At 35.2% G+C, this 25,992-nt stretch overlaps 1 protein-coding gene across 5 annotated transcripts in view; it reads left to right on the top strand.

The window, feature by feature from the left end:
• Nucleotides 1-25,992, top strand: part of LOC106665032 (stress-activated protein kinase JNK) — a 383,087-nt gene that overhangs the window by 111,396 nt on the left and 245,699 nt on the right. For 2 of the 5 annotated variants that reach the window (XM_014391182.2, XM_014391184.2), the window contains exon 2: nt 21,294-21,319. The exons of the other annotated variants lie outside the window; for them this stretch is intronic. The gene's annotated coding sequence lies outside the window, so the exon portion shown is untranslated. The remainder of the gene's footprint in view (nt 1-21,293; nt 21,320-25,992) is intronic. 5 annotated transcript variants of the gene reach the window in all.

Here is a 25,992-nt window from a genome sequence, read left to right as displayed (position 1 = left end):
GTAGATGTTACAAGTTTCAACACACGGTGTCATTAAGTGTTCAACGGTAGTTGAGTTACAAATGTACACAGATCATTCACGAGTGTTAAATCGTGGGAAGTGAAACGCAATAGGGCTTAACGTCATGAAATAAATCATCGACGGCCCATCCCAACGGATCGGCAGTGGATCGATGTCGACACGGGCAACATAGGAAAGCTTTGTAAACCCAAACCGTCTTTACCCCCTTAATTGCGTGTGAGGTCAAAGGCCTCCGAGTTGCGTGCAGCCGTCCCGGCAAAAACCCAATAACCCAGTTTCCCAGGAAAACCGCAGTATCGGAAAAATCAAAGCGCAATCAACTCGCACAATTGAAAATACAAAGATGATATTGAATTGTAATACTAATAGCCAACGATGTGATCTGCTTTCCATACTTTCCTACTTTCAATGGGTCTTTTTCCAAAACACCAAACATAGAACTTTCGATATTTTGATTGTTGTTGTTTTTATATATAATAAACCCTTCAAATATGGTAAACGATATGGTCCGTAATGAACAACTCACTCAACGAAAATCTGCTTTATTAACTGCTTATCTGGATTTATTTTGTTTATCAACTTTGATGTAAACGGATTAACTTGCAGATAACAATCCTAGATAAGCGATATCATATCTTCATGGGAGTAAAAAACGTTTTTAATGATATATTAGGCTGTAACGTGCCAAAACACAATCGAATGACATATTTTTAATTTCATGGCTAAACCTAAATTTTTTACTATGTCGTATGTTTAAGATGTACACTTTAGTTTAAATGATTCCACGGTAGTTTCAGTTTTACTCTATAACCGCTTGACTCAATAAATTAAATTTAAAAGTGAAAATGTTTCATGAAAATATTTTCTAAGATCTTTTTTAAACGACAATTTTTCTCTATTATGTTTGATCTCAATTGAAAATTGTGGATTTAAACGACTAATGTTTTTAAAAATTAATTACATATCAAATAAATTTGAAATGTTCGCAGTACTGACGGGAATTTTTGTTGTTAATCTGTAATCCGGTGACAATAAATTTTTCTGTGTTAACAATAGAATGACCTTTTGAAATCAATGATGGGAATTTTTTTTTAAACTACAAAAATATGAAAAAATAATTTAAAAAATAAAATAAAATAAACAGCTCATTCAAGTTTATTCTCGTTTTTCCTTGAATACTTTTTTTAAGGATAAATTACTATATTTAAGTAATTCGACACGCGTTGACACGGCGCTCGTCACTGTAAGGTAAAGGTCCCGGGTTCGAATCCAGCGGCCCTGCCTCCGAACCCGACATACTTACAAATGGGCTTTTTTTTTTTTTTTTCCAAAACACCGGCACCCTATGACCTCTGCTGTTGCGAACCCTGGCTTAAAAAAAAATTAGACGAGAGTTTGAGGTTCATGTTGTTTCATTGGATGTTTTGTATTAAAGCGTTTAGCACGTAAATTCATTTTAATATGAAACTTTAATTTTGTGGTTTTTTCGGATTGAACATTAAATAAAGAATCAAATGTGGTTTTCTAGTCCCATGATGTTTGCATTGATTCGAAACTTCAATGCTAATCAATTAGAATTTCATCTACTTTTGAATCTACTGCTACTGGTAAGGTTTTTCATGTTTCCTAGACGAATTAAAATTAGGAAAAACCACTTGAATAAATAAATAAATTATACGGTGCTCTGTTCAAAGTTTTTTACATTAGTTTAATTATTCCAGATAAATATATTATTTGCACAACTTACAAAAACATTGCTATTTTTTCCTTCCACAGTCATATTTTATTTTATTTTTTTTCTAACTCAATCCATTTAGTTAAGAGAAATGTACTGTGTTTACGTAACTAAGTAGAATTTTATGTTTTGAATCAATTATAATTATATAAAAAGAAAAGGTACATTCACTGTTTTTAAACAACGTTTTCTGTGTAATAAAATTAAATTAAGCACTTTAAAATGCCATGTCAGTTTATTTCCGTTTTAACTAAACATTGAGTGGATGTAAATTGATTACAATTAAATAATTACAAGACCGTTTCCATTTCTGTTCTCAGATTACTTATAATTAATTTGAAAGATGTTTATGTGACATTTAAATGTTTACTGTTGCTGTAGATATGAATAACACTTAAATTTTTTTTATCAATTTTCACAATTCAAGGCGTTCTGATATCATGATTTTATTTTTATTTGCTAACTTAAATATTCGAAGTTACATTTTATTGTACAGCGCCATTTATTCATTTACGATTTGTAGGCTAAGTGTAAATTACGTTAGGGATTTTGTGTGCAAACCTTTTTCTTTTCTTTTCAAATTATTATTATTAATTTATTATAACTTCACCCATTGATTTGTTAGGTATTGACAATAATTAAATCCTAGACAAAAACAAAAAGATTTTTTTATAGGATAGCCAATGTTATTAACACTGAAGAGGAATCATGTCATAAGGTTGAAAACATTCGGTTAATAAATAAAATTCCATGCTGCAGTATGTGTTCAACCACAACTAAAACATAAATAATAAAAATATAGAATAAACAGCGAAAAATTTAATTATAATTGAAAAATATATAAATACTAGTAGAATAGTTATAATAACATAGTAATTTTTATATTTTTTATATAATATTATATTTTTCTATAACATACAAAGAAAAATGATAAATCTTCTGCCATGTTATGACTTCATATCGATAAAAATGTGTAGGGCTGTTTTATGCGAAAGTTCGCAAAGGTTTTTTTTTTTCTTTCTTTTTTGATCTGATATGATGATGGATAAACAAGCATACAGTAAATAGGACTGACATTTAAATTCTGACGATTATTTGTGTTTTCTCACGAAAATGTATAAATAGATCTGTTTACCAGTACAGTAGCAGTAAAGTTAAATTTTTTTTGTGCGTAAGTTAAGCCTATAAATTTCTCATTGTCAAGGCAGGAGAATCTCATCCGGGTCAGTCCACCTGATGAGTCAGTAATTGTTTGTTCGCCGGTTAAGGGACGTCAAAGGGATCCGAGGTGTAGCTCGTTGCTCTCGTGTTTATTTACTTTTTAAACCTTTCTGTTTATGAGTTTTTAAAGAGGTGGCCGGCGGATTTAAGATTATTAGTTCCAAACGGACAGAAGAATGGAGAAACCGCTAGACAGGCAAAATATAAATAATACTGCCAAACTATGGCAGATTAATAAAGCCCCTGGTCCACGGAGAGCTGGGAGGGAAATGGCCATATTGGCAAGACTACTTATAGGTCATACAAGAATAACACACGGGCACTTTCTGGCCGGAAAGCGACCATGTATAAAATGTTATGACAGTGTAAAATAATAGAACCTTTTCAATTGTAGAAGGCTTGATGTTTACATCATTTTGACATATCGTCGGACCTGTGCATGTGTTGGGGCACAGCGGCGATAACAACCTCAGGGCCATAGGGATTTTTATTATATATTGTGTTTATGTTAATTATATGGAGTGAATGTAATTTATTAGCGAGAAAGGAAGGTTTTTGTCACACAGACCGAGGAATACCGAATGAGTATGTGACTTCTAGCGAGGAAAAGTAGTCTGAGGGATGAATTTGACCAGACTTCTATGTTACTGGGGGTTCCTGGATGGGATGCCTGAAATCTCATATAGGCTTGCTAGTGTCATGTTGGGTGGCGCCTTGTTGTGGCGCGTCACTCCTGTTCCGGCTTGGGGGCATTCCCATCGGCCTCGGTGCTTCGGTGGGTCTTGATCGATAGTTGACAACCTAAGGTACAAACGAGAAGCTGGCATTTTAGAATATTGACATACATATAAAAACAGAGAGTAGCAACAAGATAGAAACGCTCAATTGGCTGCAGTTTACAGAATACGCGTACAAGACTAGAAAAAAAAGTGAAAACACGTTGAGGGCTGGCGATGACCTCAGCTGTTAGTCGTCCCATAGACCGACACATTATAAAGTGGTTGTTTTAAAAAAGAGAAATGAGGGAGAATATATAAAGGAAAATCCAGTGAGGAGAGCGAGTTTATTCATTTGTTTGGACGAGAGAGATAAGATAAAAATGCCAAAATGAACTTGTCAAGAGGGTTTTACGTCTAAACTCCAATTTTTAAATAACTATATAATAACATGCGGGTTGTGTTATTTTGGGATTTATTAATACAATACAAAACTCAGGCAGCCTCTCTTATATACCTTATTTTGCCGCGTTTTTTCTTTCTCTCTCTCGCTTCTATTTTTTTATATCGAGAATCGAGATCGGTTTTTGTTACGTGGTAAATTGACCCCATAGTTTAAAATCATTCTTTCTGGGTGAAATGGGATTAATAAGGGATGAACCCTCTTCTCTGAGTAGGTAATCATTGTTACTTAACCTTAATTTTACACCGAGTGAACGGCCCAATCAGAAAGTCCGTTGCTGTCCGGCCTCCATGTAAAATTCATAAGAGCCATTAACATTTATTAAACTTGACATTCGAATCTGTACGACTTTTTAATAATACCAACCGGCTTTACTCCTCGATTTATTTGACCTAATCCGAATTAACAGGCTAACTTGCTGCATGTAATTGCTTCCATTGAAGCAGTCCAATAAACCATTCGAAATTCATCCCCTTATGATCTCGGGTTTCGATATTGGTTCAGTTTTTCTTTTTTTAGTGTGAATGGTTGTATTTTAATTATAAACGTTTCCTTAAAAGTGCTAAATATAATTATTAATATTGAGAAAAATACATTAGAAGGACTAACAGGCAGGAAAACGTCTAGGACTAAAATTGGATTTACTTAAGAACCTTGAAATGTTCAAAGTACAATTTTAATATGAATGAATAACTAACATCATTTTCACCATTTAAATTGCAAAGAAAATAACCTGCGTTGACAATTACCAACCAGAATAAAACCAACAGAACTAGGAAAACGGAAGACTTGGACCTATTATAGTAAAGGCGCCAACAAACATACAACTGCACTCTTCTTTCACGTTTTTCGAACATATAAACAAACCGAAAGTTCAAACAAACGCATTACTGAAAATTGCGAAATGCCCAAACGCGACTCACGTGCAAAAACGAGGATAGGCAGACCAGTATAATAGGAAACAAATAAACTGCAGGTTCATAGCCCTGCAGACACCTGTGTTATTAAAGTTTTAATATACCATTTCATCTGATCACAAATATGATAAAGGAAATCTGATATCATGGTGGGAGAAATGAACAGTATAAGACATATTGGACAAAGTGGGATTTGTTTATAAACAGTTTCATAAATTATATTATTGGACGTATTTAATAAATATGAAAAAGACTATCTATTGTTTAACACCAATACCCAATACATGTTCACGCTGGAGCAACACAAAACATGTTTGTAAAGTGTTAACACTCCAAGATTCACTTCTAATAAAATTTACAGCTCTTAAGATGATTAAATAGAGAGGTGCATGACTTGACCAGTGGTATTTTAAGGCTAGGGATCTGGGATGTGGTTTCTCCTTTTCATGGGAGAACATAAGTGACGCGACAGACTTTTAAATGAAACTCCTGGACTAAGCTACTGAAGCCCACAGGGAAGACTGTTTAAATAAAGCTGGATCACGGTCACTCTTCAAACTACAAAGAGGCGATCTTCGACCCAACCTGTAACAGGACGATAGAAGGCTACCGATGTTCTGTACCCCGTTGGTTTTTTAAATTAAAATGTGAACAAATGTATTTGAACTCACGACCTTGGAAAGAGGGAAACCTTAATGAAACTTGCTCTATGTGCGACACCGGTGCAAAAGAAGATTCGTTTCACTTTATTGTCTAGTGTCCTATTCTGGTAGAGTTTCGTCTTTGTTATCTAGGCATTCGATCGATGTTATTATCGGATAGTTTTACAATTTTGTACTCTTATTGAACAATATTAAGAATCCATTTAGTTTTAGTAGTCAATTGACCAAGTTACTTCTTTCAATTAATTATTCTTAGTAAGGTCTTAATTGATACAAAAAAAGTCAGTGTCATTAGCGGGATTCGAACCCACGACCTTCGGCTAAATACGCCGCGCTCTACCAAGACCTTACATAAAAAGAAGAATTAATTGAAAGAGGTAACTTGATCAAGTGACCACTAAAATGTAAATGGATTAATATTCAATAAATAAAAGAAGTATCACTTCACTAAAACATTTCCCCGTGGCTACTTCATAAGTCGCTGAAAATCGCGTCCTGATTACGCGACATTTGAAAATAGCAAAAAGGAGGGAAAATTGAAAAGGTGGGGTTGAGATGGGAAGTTAGTGTCCTAGAGGATCGAAGCCGCGATAGCTGAAGTGGTAGAGCAGAGGCGTATTTAGCCGAAGGTCATGAGTTCGAATCCCGCTCGTGTCACTAATTTTTTATCTCAACCAAGACTTTACAGCAAAAGCATAATTAATTGAAAAAAAATATTATGAATTGTAAGAATATTGCGAAATTTTCCCAAGGTATGAATTAATAAGTGAATTTAAATGGTAAAAGCTAATTAATTAAGAAACACACAATGGAATAATAATGGTGAAATAGTTATACACAAACAATAAAATAAGAATTAAATAAGAAACAGAGTACTTCCGACAGATGGATCTTTCCACGTCGTAAAATACTTGTGTTTCCGAAAGTACTTTTTGATTTGTTTTTATATGCTTGCACAGATAAACAGTTTAACTTCAAGTCTGAAAAGATGAGTTATTTTTTTATTAAAATGTATAAATAAGGCTTTTCTCTTCTTCTATCTATTGTTTTCATGCGGAGAAGTTTTTCCCGCGTGATTTCAAAATATTAAATTTCGGAAGATATTGTGATGTAACGTAAGAATCAGCTTTAAGTCTGAGAGAAAAACAAAATAAGTTCAAACAGACTGGTTTGTGTTCTAAACAAACCGGGTTCAGAAGGGTCACAAAAAACAAACCAAATAAAAACGAAAGAAGAAAAACAATAAATCCATCAGTTATACAAATAAAACTATGCTTTTGAGGCAAAAACGTATTTTTAGACGAAGTCATATTTACCTTTTTTTGGTTTATACGGGCGTAATTTTTTTGTGGGAGAAATCACATACAATTTCACTTTCAAAGTTATACGTCGCTGGCAAGATGGGACACTGGCCGTATACGTATAAGCAAAGCCACAAAAAAAAAAAAAAAAAAGTTATACGTTTTAATCGTAATATTTTTACCTCAACGTTGTTATTGAATATTACCACACCATAGATTACAATTTTGCACACTCGCGAGCATACAACAAACAAATTGTTTCACTTTATAGTGTTCACTCTTCATTTATAGTTTTTTCAGTAGTTCACATTTTTATTTTTTATTCTAGTTTATACGGTAAGATAATTACATTAAGAATTAAATAAAACCAGCTAAAATGGATTTTGAAAATGTCTGAATCTGAGAAAATATATTGCTGTCTAAATATTTCTTCTTTCTTATACCTCACTATGTTTTGCTTCGTATCTTTCCCAACTCCGACTTAGCGATATCGTAAATATATCAAGGTTAAATAGCAATATCAAAGACAAGGACAAAGTTGTCCGACTAAAATAGGCCCAATGTTTTCGTCTTGGCAGGAATACGATCTCATAAAAAAGAAAATAGCATATATCATCTTTATATTGTTCGTATTTCATTTCTTTTCTCTTGCTTTCTACTTTTCTTGTTAAACTTCCTTTCTCAATCCACCCTTTTTCTCCATTTTGCACTGTTTGTTAAAATGTTTAAAGAAAGGACAAGGGATTTATTCGAACGCAAGCAGCATTTCGTAACTGTTTAATTCAAAACATAGAATAAAAACAAGTAAATAGTATATAATATTTTGCAGTAATACAATAAAATATAAAGCTTCGTTGGGGGGGGGGGAACCGCCCGTATTGTAGTAAAATCATATCTACCTTACAATAGAACATGAACATTGATAAATAATTCTGATTATCCTTCCTTCCTCTTCTATTCCATTAAAATTTGTAATGAAACGTGCTGATAGTATATTAAAATAAGATCTTCGAAACTTTTTTTTAAAAAATTGGATCTTACCTTCTGTCCAAAAAGGGGAATTATCTTGCTGGACTTATATATTTTAATTTAAAAAAATTTACTTGTACTTGAAAAGGTGATAAAATGTATTCTATATAATAGTGACAAAATTCTTAAATTATTTTTTTTTTAACAACAAAACAAACAAACAAAATAAATCTAGCATACAAAGGTACATGTGCAATGAGCAAATTTCGAAAAACTATGTACATACGTGCTTGCTATACTATAAATAGTCTCCCTTTGAATTTCTTATATTAATTTTAATTAGGGAAGATTACAAATTAAAGTCGATGGTTGATAATTGTATTGTATAATTGTATGTAAATTGATAATTCTTGCCTCGCTATGCTGATTCTGTAGGGAGAAGAAAATTTGTTTCGACCTCGAGGAAATGCTATTCTTGAATATTGGTCTCCGATGTTGATAGGTGTCCTCTTGTATGATCCTAGGCGAAGGATGTCTGCTTTTTTTTTTGCAAATAATCAGCTTCCAAAAAAAGTCCTGTCTTCACCCGGTACCGTTCATAACTCCTCTTTGTCCTTCCCCTCTCTCGTGTTTCAGCCTCTCTCTCCTTCTCTCTTCGGGTCAGCGCCGCATTGTGTTTGTTATAAAAAGTAAATCCCCCAAGGAAGTGTCCTTGGCTCGATCCTTTTTAGAATATACACTGCTGACAGTCTTACTTCCCCAGACAGTCATCTCCACGATTGACATTGCAAAGCGAGAATCAAAGCTAACGAAAGCAAATGTGCTCAACCCACTTTCGCAATTAGAAGTCACTATGTCCTCCATTAAGACTGATGATTAGTACAATTCCTGGGACTGTACAATTTGATAAAAGTCAGACGTGAAATTCATACACTCACCTCAAAAAAGAATGAACCATTACAAACTCTTGCTGAGACCACTCGACCAACGATAAAAATTACTAAACCCTAACGATAAAATTAATCTTTACAAAACTCATTCTTTCGATATGGCCGTACGGAAGGTAAGTCTGAGGCTCAACCAAACATTTCAATTCATCCCATATCCAGTCTTTCTAATCCATAATCCTAAGAAAATTCTTTAATGATTTCAAAAAAGCGATACAATATAGCTATATAATGCAAGTTCATTTATGCTTTCTTATTTTACGAGGCTTTGTTTTCGATTGTGTTAAATTTTCAATGAGCGATTAACATTTTGTGGATGTCACATTTAAAATTCAAAAGTTACCAGAGGACAGCAGTAGCCGAGGGGTTAGCGAGTCAGTCAGTCTCTTGGCTCGTCGACACCGCGGTCTTAGGTTCAATTCCAATCTTGTCCCTGGAATTTTTTGATCCATTCCCCTACCCAAAAAATAGCTATACTTTAATTTGAAATATCTGGTTAATATAGAAAGGCCATTAAAAAATGTTTCAAAACTGATTATTTGGAGATCGTGAGATGCGGTCTGGTGATTTAGAATAACACCTACGTCACACCGAAGAAACGCATCTCACAATCTCCAAATAATCATTAATTAACGGTCACTAAACACCACACATGTTTTAAAACGTTGAAATCACTTTAAATTAGTTTTTGTCGACACGTTTCAATGCGAATTTATCGTCGTACAAAGATAAACATTAAAATAGTAAAAACAAAATGTTTTCCATGTCTGTTATATCCGTTAATAAATAGAATAACAAAAATAGTAAATGAATTAGAATATTAAAGTGTTGTTTTTTTTCGTTGTACCGTATCTTGTATTATTGACATTCGTATCTGATTTAAAATTTACTAGCTTCCGAGCCCAACGTGAAATTTACATCATCTCACGGTTTCCATTTCCGATAAAGGCCGGAAACCATAACTATATCAAAGTTCAGATTTGAATTCGGCATACATCATCCCTTGGCAAATCATATCACACAATCGAGCTTGTGTCTCATCGGCCACATATCTCACCCGGTATCAATCCATCACGAATGCCATTTTTGGCTTATGAAGTGCCATGTCAGCGTCGTTTTGTCAGTTGAAAGTCAATTATTCTGACACTACAGAAATCAATAAACCGTCGAAAGATATTTCCATGGTGGCTTCCTTTTTCGGGTCTTCGGGGTTGATAATTTTCCGCAAAAATTTCGGACACGTGAGGTTCTGGTCGAAAATTTTTATTTTTATTCCTGGAAATTTAAGAAATTACTAAATTAAACGCTCTTATGTTTATACATAATATGCAATTATCTTTTAATTATCTTTGAAACATTTGATTACCGTGGCATAATTTGATGACAGATGCAACGCGATCTCCTCAACTTTTCTTAATTTTTCGTCATTTTCATTAAAGAAATTATCGCCGAGTAATTTGCTGGAAATAATTTATGCGAAATGTCTTTATCAAACGTGCCATGAAAAGTGCTTCTGTTTGTACCAGTTGGAAGAATTACAAGATAAAACGTTCACGCCGATCTCCCAGGGGAGACGAAAAGCGGAAAGCTTGCCGTTGACGGGACGAAATAAGCTTTTCGCATTCATTTTCCCCTCCTTTTTTGTCATCCTCAGACACTGAAAAAGTTCAACCGCCCAGGGTCAGCCTCTTGCCGTTAACAAGGGCCCGCAGGAAGTGACTAATTGTTCAACCATTAGTTAACCACGTGGTTATTTGTATTAATTTTGAAATATTTTAACCTTTTTGCAAATAAAAACGACAACAGTAGATAGGAACAAGTAAACTTGGACAGCATCAAAAAATAAATTACAAATACTTAGCACGGATTAAATAAGCTTTTTTTCTTTTCTTTTTCTTTTTGTTAATGTCGAGAAATAAACCGACAACATGTCTGTTATCAAGATTTTCCATTGATACATCAAATAAGCTTGGACTGCTGATTTGCCAGGCTGGAACTCATATTGATTGCATACAATGAGATTTATTTTTATGAAGTAATTTAGAAATCTCTATTTAAAATACTTTTCTTGTATTTTAGATAGGGACAATGCTAGTGAAATAGGGCGGTAGTTATTAATTTCAAGCTTTGAGCCATTTTTATGTAATGGCATGATCATATCTTAAAATTTGGGGGAATAACAAATTTAAAAGATAGGTTGAAAATATGGTGAATAGGAATACATAGAAATTGTGCAGTTTTCTTAAAAACATACTAAAACATCATTCAATGAAAGAATTATTTCCTTTTAATGTTTGTAAATTTCATTAATAAAGATAGGTTGAAGAAATAGTACGAATGTTTTCAGTAAACTTAGTGGGGCTTGTGTACTGAATGAAGGCAATAATCTATGACAGATTTTTTATTATTACTCAAATTATGTAAAATATCATTTTTAATGTTCGCACCTGCTTTAGAAAAAATAGTTAAGGAACATATTGGGAGCTTCAGGTGGATTATTTATTATTTCTAGGTTGTCATGTCTATTCAGTGTTTTTTTTTTTTTTTTTTTTTTTTTTTTTTTTTTTTTTTTTTTTTTTTTTTTTTNTCACACAAATAAATACTTGCATACTAATAAATACATTCACACGATTTCATCCACGCAATATGTACAATTAAAATAAGGTGGGCAGCGGGGTGTGGAATAAAACGCCGCTGCCTCACCTCTCACTCATACAATTCCCTACAACTAAACTAAACCTAAATGTGGTTTGTCTGTGGGGTACTCTATATTCCGCCACAGACCCGACCACTTTCACTAATAACTAAATTGTCCGGTTGCCGGCCCTATGGGGTACTCTATATTCCGCCACAGGTCCGACTCCCTTAGACGAAACCATTTTCGCCAATAAATACATTCATACCAAAGTAAGATAAAAAGAGCCACGTGTGAAGAGAGCTAGATTTGATAGTATATATTTATCCTCTTCAGATACGCAACAAGTTTGTCGGTATACTCGCTGTTGTGTTTTAATACTGTAATCATCTCTGCTGGAAGACCACACCTGTCACGATATGGCGCTAGGTTTCTATTCAGTGTTACAATGGTTTTGGAATGTTATCATTTATGCCCTTTTTTTTTTAATAGCTTCTAAGCATTTTTGGGTTTACATTGAATCTAATTTATTTTGTTTTTATAGAATTCTGATTTAGTCAGTTTAATTGCATTAGTTAACAGGTTTAAAGTTTTTTTTTTCACTGAAACAACATAAACCTCTAGCTCTCGTCTAATTATTATTATTATTGTTTAAATACTAGTGTTCTCAACAGCAGAGGTCATATAAACCATCACGGTGCCGGTGTTTTTCAGAAAAAAACAAAAACAAAACAAAAACATTTTTAAGTATGTCGGGTTCGAATGCAGGGCAGCTGCATTCGAACCCGGGACCTTTACCTAACAGTGATGACCGTCGTGCCAATGCCTAAATCGTTGCGGCCACCGACGCCCCTTAAAGCACTTATTGATATAGTTTGAATAATAATAATGATGTATAGGTTAAAAAGTTATTCTTATTTTTTTAAATAAAAGGAACCTCATTCCGAATACATAAAAGCATAGTATTGTGTTTTTTACACTAAATACAATAAATAATTTGTTTCGATATTGGAAAAGTTTATTTTTTATTATTTCAATAGGAAATCGTTTTACTTAGAAAATTTAATTGGAGCTATAAGCTGTTTATACTAGCGTTAAATTATTACTATTGCAAAACTATTATTATTTCCTTTATTTCTTACACCTATTGTTTGTTTGTGTTCGTGCGCTCTCTCTTGACTTAACTTTTATCGCTGAAATGGCGGCTCATTTTTTTCCATTTCAAGTCATTATTGAACAATAACTGAGACGTAAATTCGAAACAGTGTGTAGGTCTCCTCAGGGCGCAGTATTAGCTCACTTCTCGTTGTCTTTCCTATTAATAATTCAAGTAAAAGAGAACCTTTGACATCGATTTTCATTATAAATTTTATGATTTTATGCGAACGATCATTGCTGAATAGTACTATATTTTCTCTTACCCCTTTCATCTGAAAAAAAAAAACCCATCGTCCATACAGCAACTAGAATAGGGTGTTCAAAAGTGCATTTTTGATATAGTTAATTTTTTCTTCATGAATCTGCGCATAGCAGTGAAAGTGGTGAACCCGTAGGGTGATTCTAATATAGACATTTTCATTGAATTTTAAGTTGTAGGTAGTTCGAGCTTACGCGTTTCTCTGGAAGTTGTACTAGGTCCGATGTTATACCTGGATTTACTCTCTTTTTCATCAGGCTCTAATTATTAGTGTATCACAGGGACGTTCCTAAACAACTTCGTTACATCAAATGAAACCGTCATCGAATGATTCGGAATGTTTTTAAGTTATTTTGATTTTTTTAGCCTAGTTTAGGAAATCCATAGCATTCTAACCTCATACCACTCCTAAAATGTGTGAGTTCCATAATCTTCTTATTCAAGAATTTTGTCATCTTTATTCTTGGGAATCAATATATGATATTTTCGGTTGTATTGGTAGTTCTTTGAGTAGCCTTCACCCAACAGTGAAATAGAAAAGATTGCAATATGAGGTTGTGTGTTTTGTTGATTGCAGACCTCAAGATAGGCCTTTTAACTAAGTTTTCTGAAGGCTCAAATTTGTGGTACTTTTTCGAAAAATATAAATTAGTATTATTTAACTTTCTTTTATGATATCGGATAATTTCATAATTAAAAAACAATCCGATATATTGAGGCGTAATACAAGAAACATTCCTTTTAAGTACATCCTCACTCTTCGAACTTTTCAACCCTCTTTGACTTTATTAAGTCCTCCGCTTTCTCGTTAATCTCAAGAACGTGAGGGAGAATTTAATTTGGTCCCACTTACCGACTTCCGATAAGTTTCAAGATCTGAGGAAGCGGTTTTGATCTCGGCTTTGAACATTTAAACGAACTTCGGTATAATTAGTTAAAAATGATGTCATTAGTCGATTAATTTTTCCCAAATGAGCCGGAAATCTTCACAGTGTCTTTTAGCATTTGAACGCTCCCATTTCAATTTGCAAGTAGAAAAACTCTCAGGGAGTCAAACAAATTCACCTTTTAAAATATTTTAGCTAAATTTGATTCCTTTCTGGACTGTTAGAAATTTTTTTGGATGGATATGTGTCAAAAATTTGGGGAAAAATATGCTAAAATATGCCGGATTTTTGTCATTTAAAAAATTAACTATTTCTCGTTCTTAAAAAATAATTTCATGAAATTAAGATCAAGGACGATTTTTTTTTTCGATTTCGCAAAATGCATTGCGTTGTTTGAAAACCCGAGTCGCATTTCGGCTTTGCGTACTTCAAAATGGTAAAACGCGGAATAGAAGTCGATCAATTTGAGGAGCAAAAACTCACTTTTCTACGCCACAATACGTATAGAAAATTTCATTTTAAAATGTGAATGACGAAATGAATGAATGATAAAAAAAAAACTTTTGCTAATGTTAAAATCAATTTCTTGCGGAAGAAAATGTACCTTTTCTTAAAAAACTATTCACGATATCGTAACAATATTATTTTAGTGAAACAGCTTTTCGGAAATATAGTATTTTGAGCGGAATGATTTTCTGAAATTCTATATAATATACTTGAGAAAAAAAAAAATCATTGAATGAATCATCTTGGAATTCGAATTTTTTAAAATCCAGAAATGTTTTATTTAAATCTCATTACAGCATAATATATAAACACGAATGTATTAAAACATTTGTTTAAAGATATGATAGCAGTTTTATTGAAAAAGTATAAATATGTTTTAAAAAACTACAGGGGCGTCGGTGACCGCAACGGTTTAGGCGCTCGTCTCTGTAAGGGACAGGTCTCGGGTTCGAATCCAGCGGCCCTGCATTTGAACCCGACATACTTACAAATGGGCATTTTTTTAAAAACACTGGCACTCTGGGGGGTTGATATGAACTTTGCTGTTGCGAACCTTCGTAAAAAACGACATTTTAAATAATTTTCATGCAAAAAGAAACCCTACGATCTACAAATGTGAACATGAAATAAAAAATTATAGCTATTACTTTGGTAATTTTTGAGAACTGAACGAAATATTCGAAAAAAGCGCGTTTTCCGTCAGCCGGATTCTAATACTCCGGTCTCCCCTCAGGGTGAAAATCGACAACGGGGGAAAAATCGGCGGATGTATCTGAGTCGAAAGGGTTGAAAGGGATGGATGAGAGGCGTGGTGAAGGGCGGGAAATGAAGTGTGCTGCCGGCAACATAAATCCCAGTGAGCCGTAAGCCTTCTTGCTCACCCCTTCGCGCCCTTATCCGGCTAGGGCTGAAGAGGTCCGCTAATCCTTTACTCGACCCGCTAGGCGAACTTCAATCACCTTCTTCCCTCATCTACGGGGATTATAAGGCTATCTTGATCAAATCAAACGTCCTTCCTGGTAATTAATGGCTTTTTTTTTAAATGTCCAATATCATTTTCCGAATTGGAATAAGGTGATTTCCTGCCATCTTCTAAAAGGCTTTCCGGCCTCCGACCCTATCTCAAGGATTTCCTTTTCTCATCTCTGTCTTTTAAAAATACGATAGCTTTTTTGGGATATTTACAGTTGCAGAACTTCGACATGTTGAACTTGTTTTACTTTTTTATGTAGGGAATAAGCAAAGTAAGAATTCTTGTTTTAGTGAATTGTCATTTTCTTTGATTTTATTGGGTGATTTTGGACATTTACAATATTGCCGTTTATCATGTTTGAAAACCTATTTAAAAACCAAAAAAACATTCTTCCTTCGCGTAGCCTCAGGGAAATGTTACAATTATTAGTAAAAATATCCATTTCGGGTCTACCGTGGCGATGAACTTACAGTTGGTCGTTTCTGATAATTTTAGTCTGCCTATCCTCGTTGTTTTTGTCTATTTGGTGGTTTTCTGTTTCTCGACTTCTTCCGTAGAGATTTTGATTTATCCTCTGCGATCTTCTTATTTCGATTGTTATAAGCTCAATCCTGCACACGTATGTGCATGATCGATCCTATGATTTGTTACGTCTTTGTTAACCTCTATTTAAGAATAACAACTGTTTGTAATAGGTGCATTGGTGCATAATATTTTAATATAATCGCTGTAGACTGTTGTAAACACGACATTAGAATACAGAACCGGTTGAGAACGGTATATCGTAATTTGTGATGAAAAATTGTCTGGGAATGAATTTTAAAAAATTATTCCTGCAAGGTGTGTTTAAATATTTCAGCAAAACATGACAATCCGTGTGATAATACCGAATAGCTGATCGTTAATAAATATTTAACAGGAAATGAAACTGTGACGTGAATTTGGTACGTCAACGACCTGGCCTAGTTTGCAAATCCGTATCCAAAATACTCATTCAGCCATCGTGGGCATAGTTATGAATTGCCGGGTTATTCAAAAACATTTTATGGAAAGGGGGATAAAATAGTAATTTTTTCTTTAAAGGCTAGAGAGATACGATGCTATCTTAACGTAACGGCCAGTCGTTCTATGTTATTTATTTGATGGTCACAGAACTAACATTAATGCCAGCGCTCCACTCTGAAAACACATGCCATGAGAAACCAGCCAATGCTGGCACTCAATGTGAAATATTAAGGGACAAGGAGGTCTGGATGCCATCGTCGGTTAAGGCAATAGAGTTAGGTTGATTCGGGAGGTTGGTGTGAAACTTTTGGATACGGATCGTATCAGTTCATTGGCAAAAGGAATGTTGAGGTTGTGGGTAGTGAAGTTAGTGATGTAGTTAGGAGCTTTGGCAATTAGTTTGAGGACTTTTGATTGGAAGGATTGGATGCGATGGATTTGGATGGCTTGGCAGTTCCACTCCGTATGTCCGAAGTGTGTAATGTCTTTTATAAGATTAGTTTAGTTTTGACGATGAAGACAGATTTCGGTCCTAGAATTCTTCGTAGTTGTCCAAGTAGAGTGTTGTCACCTAAGTGCTGTGTGGGGATTCAAAGTCACGTTTAGTCCTAAGTATTTGTTTTGAATGGAAATCGATCTTTCTTTGTTGTTGATGAACGCTTGAGGCCAAGGCTTTCCGCAATGTGAACGTACAATCAGTAAATTTTTCTTCATTCAATCTTGTCCTCCATTTCTTGCACTTTCATCTATAAGCTGAAGTTGCGCTTGGAGGTTGGAGGCAATTTGGAAACATTCGAGCTACAGGACATTTGCGGTATCGTAGGTGGGTCCGCAGTATAGATGGTAGGATGGGATCAAGAATGTTCCCTTGTGAGACTGCGCCTTGGTGGTATGATTTTTGAGAATTCGTTGCTGCACCTCTCAGATCAAAGAGGAGCAGATAACGTCTGAATGATTTTTAGTTAAATTGAATTTTTGAAATTTTAAATTGAATTTTGAAATTTTTAGTAAATTTTGAAATTTTTAGTAAATTTGAAATAAGATTGTGTTATTTTTAGTCAAGGTTTTCCGGAGAAATGATGGATTATCTTCAGAAAATTCATGTGTGATTCAGTATTGACTCAATTAAATCAGAACATTTAAAAATTTAAGTTATGTTAGATTCTTGTATATGTTAAGAAAAAAAATCAGGAGAAAAAACATTCTTATATTGAGTTTATTGGATGGTTCAATTTATCGAATGTATTATGTATCGTGATAATATGCTTTAACATTTAGGTAGAAGAAGAGATTTACGAGCTGCCAATTTATTATCCAACGACAAAATTTTGGTTAAACGCTACGATTGCAACATTCTCAGCAGGGATGGTGTAACAACTGAGCCTCTTCTAAGGCAGTTTAAATCTTCCTTTATGGCCACTTTAGCCTCCACGTAACTTCTCTCTACATCGTAACTTCCATAACATCTGCCCCTTTTCAAAAGAACTCGCCTACATTCCCCTTAGGCGGGCCGTTCAATTTTGTCGGCGTTTTCTCCTCCTTGAATAAATGCGATGACAATTGTTGCAGGGTAGAAAGAAATTCCAACGTTTATATAAATAATTGAATGTCTTTTCGCAAATATCTCTGATTTCGTGGTGTTATTTATTTCATTGTATTGAGTTTCGACTGAACTTAATCGAATAACGGATTAGTGCTTGATACAATAGCAAATACAATACAATACAACACTAGGTTAAATTTTTTTAAGTATTTTGTTTTGCTGTAAACACAATTTTTGCCAATTACCATCATGTATTTGATTTGTGTGTTGCAATTGTTATGCATACGGAGTGCATTAATTTTTAGTTAGGTGGTTTACGATAATTTTGATCTTCCTGTCCTCACAGTTTTCGTCTGCCACATTTCCTTAAGTTCTCTTCATTATCTTGTGTTCTTTTATGCTTTCTTCGTATATAACAAAGCATACTTTTGCCCGTTAATTAGTGCATAAACCTGCAGGCATTGGGGACTGAAAAAACGTGTAGTCGGTAGTGGACGTCGTACCTAGACCAACAAAACGTGGATTGGTTGATCCTCGCGGTTTGCCACAAGGAGTCATTGATCCTGCGCCGATGTCTGCGTGGACAAATGTGAACAGGATTAAGCTTATATCAATTGGCAAAAAATAAAACCAAACCACCACTGAAGATGGCGAGAAGTTGAAACGCTCTGACAGACAGAAACAGGGAGGATAGAAGGATAGGCAGTTCGACATAAGAAACGACTAAAATACAGAATTCATCACCCCGTAGAGGGATAATCGCCCATTTTTTCGTATCTTCGGAAGAATATCTTTTCTCTGACAATAAATTCAGTGCAACTACATGGCTTTAAACGTTTTTCAGTTTTCTGGGTGAAATACATATTAAAATTATTTTAACCCGATGATTTGTTTTATTAATTGTCATTGAAGTGGTCTTATCTAATAGACAAATTTTTTGACAGCTTCAGTTCAACAGTTCATAATTCTGATCTACATTCTTTTTAACGTGACCTTTGTTATTTTTTACTACACGGTATTTAATATTTTATAGGTATTTGGTTTTAAAACTGCATGTCAGAGTTTGCTGGTTCTAATTTTGAAGTTGGTATTGTTATATATGCGTAGGTTTAGACTTTTTCGTTTGAAAAATTTAAATAAATTAAATTTTTGTCTGAATGATCTCATAATTATATTGTTTCTAGTAATGGTACCGTGAATAAAGAGGCTTACGCCTGGGGGTATTGGGATTTGGGGCCCTTAAATTAAAATTTGTAATTAAAACAGAAGGTATTTTCATTAATATGTGTTTCCCTTAGGGCGGTAATTTTCCCTTTACTTCCTGAAGTGAGATAGTACAAATTGGAATTTAATAATTCAACCGGAATTACGGTTGACAAAGGCTTGTAACGTCGACGAGGCCAGGGGAATTGGCGTTTTGCGTCGTATAGGTCAAAGGTGTCCAAAACTACACCGTGTCATGGTGTTTGTAACAAAAAGGGCAGATATCAATCGTAACTAATTGTAAGATGAAATTATTTTATCTATTAGATAAAAATGGTTAATACGTAAACTTTTGAAATACTTTTTTGCAATAAAATCCTGTAGAACTTCCCCAATTCCTTGTTGTCAGAAGAACTAGCTGAACGTTTAATAAAAAGATTTAAGAAAAGGGGGTGTGCCTTGAACATCTGTGACGAAGAAATTGAATGGATTAATAAAATAGAGCTTCATTTTTTCCCCTTCCTCGTCCCTGAGGTCGTCCTCCTCGGTCCCTGACAATCTGTTACTCGCGACACTCTCGAAGAGGCGAAGAATTTAAATTGTTAATTCAATTAACCTAGTGCGTACGCCGATAACGTGACTAGGTGTAATTTCGAGCGAAGGAGAATCCCACGCGAGAGCAGTGCGTGTCAGTCTCCGGGCCAAATTGTAATTGACAAAGCCTATTGTGGAATTTATGTCATTTCCGCGTGCCCTCCTCCCGTTTTATCGATAGTCTTGACTTATCGAAGGTAAACAATATGCACATACCAGTCAGTGGTTTTGTCAATCCCATCTTCTTAGGTCTTCCAAACCGTTCAACTATCCTTTGTGAAAATGTTTGGTTTAGGGAAGACACATATCTTTCTATTGCTCACACTCTCATTTCTCTCTGTCTCTCTGTCCTTCTTTTTGTGTCTCCCACTCTCATTTCATTTTTCTCTCTTTTTATGTCCCGCTTTTGCTTTTTTTCTATCTCTCATTTCTTTTCTCTCTTCCTCTATTTTTTTTATGTCTCTTTCTGTCGATCTCATTTCCTTTCTATCTCTTTCTTTGTTGAATGTCTCTCTCTTTCTTTCTTGGAGCCTCCGACTTACATTTTCTCACTCTTTCTCTCTCGCTCTCTCCCTTATTCCCTTTTATTCTGACTCTCTTTCTCTCTCGCTCTCTCTCCCTCTCCCTCTCCCTCACTCCTTCTTTTTGGAACTCTCTCTCGCACACACGCTCTCACTCTCACTTTTTCCCTTTTATATCTCGCTTTCATATCCTTTTGCTTCCTTGTCTATCTCTCTACTTTCTTTTCTCTGTTCCTCCGCTTCTTTTTATGACTCTTTCTATCGCCCTCATTTTCTTTCTGTCTCTTTTTTTGTTGAATTTCTATCTCTCTCTCTTTCTCGGAGCCTCCGACTTCTATTTTCTCACTCTTTCTCTCTCGTTCTCGCCCTTATTTCCTTGATTCCGTCTCTCTCTCTCTCTCTCTCTCTCTCTCTCTCTCTCTCTCTCTCTCTCTCTCTCCCCTTCATTTTGGAACACTCTCGCGCGCACCCTCTCACGCTCACTTTTTATTTTCTTTTGTATCTCTCGCTCTCATTTCCTTTTTCTTTCTCTCTTTTGCTCCCTTGTCTATCTCTCCTTTCTTTTCTCTCTTCCTTTGTTTCTTTTTATGCCTCTTTCTCTCGCTCTCATTTTCTTTCTCTCTCTCAATCACACTATTTTTCTTTCCTTTTGTATCTCCCACTCTCGCTTTCTTTTCCTCTCTTTTTCCGTCTCCCTTTTGCGTTCTTTTCTCTCTCTCTCTCTCACTCTCTCCCTCTCCCTCTCCCTCTCCCTCTCCCTCCCTCTCTTTCTCTCTCTCTCTCTCTCTCTCTCTCTCTCTCGCTTTCGTTTCTCTGTTCCTCTGTTTCTTTTTATAGCTCTTTCTCTCGTTCTCAATTTTCTTTCTGTCTCTTTCTTTGTTGTCTCTCTCTCTCTCTCTCTCTCTCTCTCTCTTTCTTTATTTCTTTCTTTCTCACTCTCCATATGCATTGTGGAAATATAGATACATGATAAATATGTAACATTACAGTAGTTTCATAATATGTTTTAAAAAATCTGCCATTTTACTTGATTAAATGTGTTCTTGTTTGTTTTAGGTTGGTTAGAAGCCATCAACATGGGCGTAAGTACTCAGAAATCATTAAACAGCTGACGACAATTATAAACTAAGCGATTCGCCGGCCTACATTTAACTCTAGATAATTTGCGTCGATCTGGGTGTTTGTTAGAAAGGAACTCACGAAGTGCGTTTAGCCGGTTGAACTAGCTCCATTTATTGCAGGGAGTTAGGCAATTAATGTCAGCTTGTCAGGCCCACGAGCCGACCTGAAATATTGCTGAACATTGAAACGTTGAAAAAGAAGTGGTAGCAAGCGCCTAACGTGTAATTATCGCTCTTTTACCAAAGCTACCATGTGATATTTCTCTCTCGAAAGCTCGTGTCGCGTTTGTATTCAATCTAATATCAACGTCGGAATTCTATTAAAGATATAAATCGTCACAAGTGTGGGGAATGCCGAACCTTTATTTTAATTTTTCATCTGAACCGTTATAGTACGACGTATTTTTTTCGACCCAACTTTGGAGTTTATTTATGTTTGTTGTTCGTTTTAATTGGAGTGGAGGAGGAGACTTTGAAGTGCCCCGTAGGCAAATATACACTCATCAGCTTCCAATTCGAGTCGACACTCGAACATAATATATGCAGGGTGTTCTTTTCAATAAGGCACGAATAAGTAAAATCGAACGAAAGACGAAAAAGTAATTGAAGAATAACGAATTTCTTCTATGTATATCAACTGTTAATGGGCCAATTTTTAAAAACTTCTGATTTAGTTTTTATTATAATAATAACATATATAATGCACAAATGTAAATATATGTGTTGCTTAAATGGGTTAACGAAACTGTTTACCCAGGCAGTAGTCAATCAATTTCTCCAACTAGACAGAAAAACCCCCACAGTGAACATTAGCTTCAATGATATATTGAAACGTCAAAACCAAAACATAAATTACAACAAACAAGGGGAATGTTTTGGACCGCTGTTTAATATCTACCCTTTCTTATAATCCCAAACCTGGGTACTTACTCAATATGGATCAGAAAAGTCGATTATTCTATAGAAAGAAGGTCTATACAAAAGAAAAGTATAGAGCAAAACGTGATGCAAGTAAAAATTGACAAAAATTCAACCCCACATCAAATCTCTCAAGTAGATGTTAACTAGTCTCATGATGCTGGGCTTCAGATATAAGATGTGATAAAAATACAACGAACGCCAATAGTAAAAAGAAGACGAAGGCGACGAACAAGACAAGACGATCAAAGAACTTCGCACGATCGACTTGGGAAGGAAAAACTCATAAAAAAGAAAGGGAAGATGCAAAACTGGATCCTCAACGAGTGGCAGAATCGATAGTCCAATAGCAAAAATGACTTTTTTTTAAGTAAAGTTTTTTTAAAGTAAGTAAATATTTGCAAACGTTAAAAAAAATTATTTCCTGAATATTAAGTTAAATTAATTTTATAAATTTAACTAAAATTTAAACCGTCAAATTGTTGCTATGGAAACAATGGAGAAAATATTTAATTCAGTACCGAGTATTTCCTCCTTTTGCGTTGATCACCGCTTGCATTCAACGTGGCATCCATTTTATGAGGTTTTGAATGCAGTGGTGTGGAATATTTTCGTACTCCTCCAACAGTGCCATTCTTAATAACTGCAAATTCTCCGGCATCACAGTACGATCTTTTACCCTCTTTGATAACTCGTTGCAAAGATGTTCGAAAAGGTTTAGGTCGGCACTATGTGCAGGCCACTGGAAACATTGAATTGAACCCGGTTCCAACTAGTCACTAACGATTCTATCTGTGCCAGACCTTGAATTGTCATGGGTAAATATAAAATCCTCGCCAATTAGTGACCTACAAGAAACAACTTCTTCTGGTAACACATTTTCAAGGTATCGCGCAGTTGTTAGGGAACCTTCGATGATGTTGAAGTTTGTGCAATCTTCCATAGAAATGCCTGTCGAAACCACAACACTACCACCTTCATAGCTTCTTCGGAGTAAAAATGTTGCGGGTATATATCGATATCCTGTTCTTTCGGCCGTCGGAAAACCTCAAATCAAACCTTGACTCATCCGAAAACAAGATTTCAGTCTAGACCAGTCGATGCGATTTCTTGGGAAACATAACCGAGCTTATAATCAATAGAGGATTGTTAAGAGAAAATTACAAGTATTAAGAGGGACCACTTTTTTTGTCTCTCAGTGTAGACCGTATGTAATAGTAATTATGGATAAAATCCAAGTTTTAGCTCTCTCAGTACCTGAGAGTCCTGCTCGCATGAATTTCTACGGCCATCCTCTGCACTGCTAAAGGTATGAATCAGGATGTAGAACATGGCCTATTCACTGTCCACAGAAAAATTCGCAAATTGGCTTGTGGTAATATCAGGAAACGAGAAATGTTCTAAGATGATATTTATTCCTGACCGGAAGAATAAAATTACGATTAATCATATTTATTGATTCAAGCTACAGCTCAATTCGCTGGTCAGTTCTTTAACAGATTGTTCGTATTTGACCGCACTAGTTGGACTATACATGAAGTACACTATGGGCTGATAAATGCCTCTCAGATAGTATATAATTAAATCTTAAAATGGAAATTACTTTTTGGCTACCTGGTAATTTTGTTTGACAAATATGCATTTGCCTTGTATTACCCGCATGAAAAGTCAGCGTTATCACTGCACGTAAAAAATAATCACCGTTCCCTCCTGTCATTTGATCGTTCCCTGTAGTGCACTTCAGGGGAAATCGTGCCGTGCACCCTCGACGGTGTTCACCCCAGAATCAATACAGTTACAATTTTTCCGGAAGGCTGTCACAAAAGGACTGGCCGCGCGGAGGAACTTAATAACTTTTTTGTTGAGGAGGGGCGACTCTGTTATTTGGGCCCGTTCATCTCTATCGTATATATCTTCAAACGCAGTGAAATCCTGAGAATCATCAATTCCTATTGGGTCGTAGTCATGATGTGTTGCAACATACATTTCTATAAATCCTGTACTTACTTCATGTTTAATTAATTATTATTTACAACTCACTAGTTTTCGGGGTCCGCTTGACCAATTAATATCTTTCAATTAATAAAGGTTTTAGTTGAGATAAAAAAGTCAGTGTCACGAGCGGGATTCGAACCCACGATCTTCGGCTAGATACGTCGCTGCTCTACCACTTGAGCTGTCGTGACCTTGATCCACTCGGACACTAACTTCCCATCTCAACCCCACCTTTTGAATTTTCCCTCCTTTTTGCCATTTTTCAAATGTGTAATCTATTTGATTCCCGGCGACAATTGAAATGGCCACGGAGAGCTTTAGTGAAGATATACTTCCCTTTAACTTATTAAATTCACTAGTTTTTGTGGTCCGCTTGACCAATTAATATCTTTCAATTAATTAAGGTTTTTAGTTGGGATAAAAAGTCAATGTCACGATAGCTCAGGTGGTAGAGTAGCGGCGTATATAGCCGAAGGTCGTGGGTTCAAATCCAGCTCGTGATATTGACTTTTTTATCTCAACTAAAAACCTTAATTAATTGAAATTATAATGAACCAGCAAATTGGTTCTGTTTTGTGAATTTGACGTTAATTGGCGTTGGAGGTTAGTCATCTAAGGTGCCTGTCATCAAAATTCGTTTTACTCCTCTACGAATAACGGGCATTTGGTAGAGTGAAATAGTGTAAAAACAGTTAAATTGTGGAGATTTGAAGGGTATTATTGTTCTCAGAAACAGCTAGTCGTAAAACGTTCGTTCGAAAGAATCTTGTATATTTCGATATTAAGCCGATCCGTAAACTTGGCAGCGTCCTTATATGTAGTTTCAAATTCTGAAAGTAAATTTTCCGCTTGGAGCCTTGCAGGATGATGAACCTGTACTTATTCGTTTTGATAATTTTGGTCTGCCAGACAAGGCTTTTCGCACAAATCTTTCTTTCTGGTTTGTTATTATCTAATCGGCGACAACATACTTATATTTTCTTATTTGATTTCCCCTCAAGTTCCACCAAAAGAGCTCACCTTGCAGGAGGTCAACAGCCTCCTTCGCCAAACTAAAAAAGCCACACCAGGATAAAGGAACAACAGGATAAACCAGCACTGGATAACTTGACAGTCAATGAAACGACATCAGCCTAACCATGCCCGTTCAGCTTAGTCGCACAGCCCACATCGCTCAGTTCTTCACCTCAGTTTACTACCAATTAAAAAAGAGTCTCCCTTTTTCACAACAAAATCCATTCCTGGAAAACCTATAAGAAATTTTGGAAACCATTGCTTCTCTACTAGACTCCAATATTCGTGAAAAATCTGGACCATTTTCCACTAGTGTGTAGACTCGACGAGCAAATCGAAATTAAGCGAAGCATTCTTCGAAATTAATTTCTTTGAGTCTTTTCAGATTGAAACGCTTCTTCCCTTTTCATTTCATTTCTCGTCATTTTTTGGTAGAACACGTTTCCGACCCTATTGGGATGATGACCTACGTCAGGGTGATATTTCGCTCTTGAGTTGAATGGTCCTGAAATGAACCCTCGTTTAAATCGTTATGTTCCTTTCGCCCTTAATGTGTAATTAACTTTAACTTTTAATATCGCAGAAAGAAAAGACAGAGGATACTTATCCCCCTTTTACCCCGGGGGTGTAATTTCCGCGGCATATACTTTTTACAATTCTCTGTATTCAGAAACGAACTTTTAAAATTTTCTTTAAGGCATGTTCAA

Source organism: Cimex lectularius, unplaced genomic scaffold (assembly GCF_000648675.2).
Source record: "Cimex lectularius strain Harlan isolate CLEC.00 unplaced genomic scaffold, Clec_2.1 scaffold172, whole genome shotgun sequence".
NCBI lineage: Eukaryota > Metazoa > Arthropoda > Insecta > Hemiptera > Cimicidae > Cimex > Cimex lectularius.
This window is presented reverse-complemented; position numbering and strand designations above follow the sequence as displayed.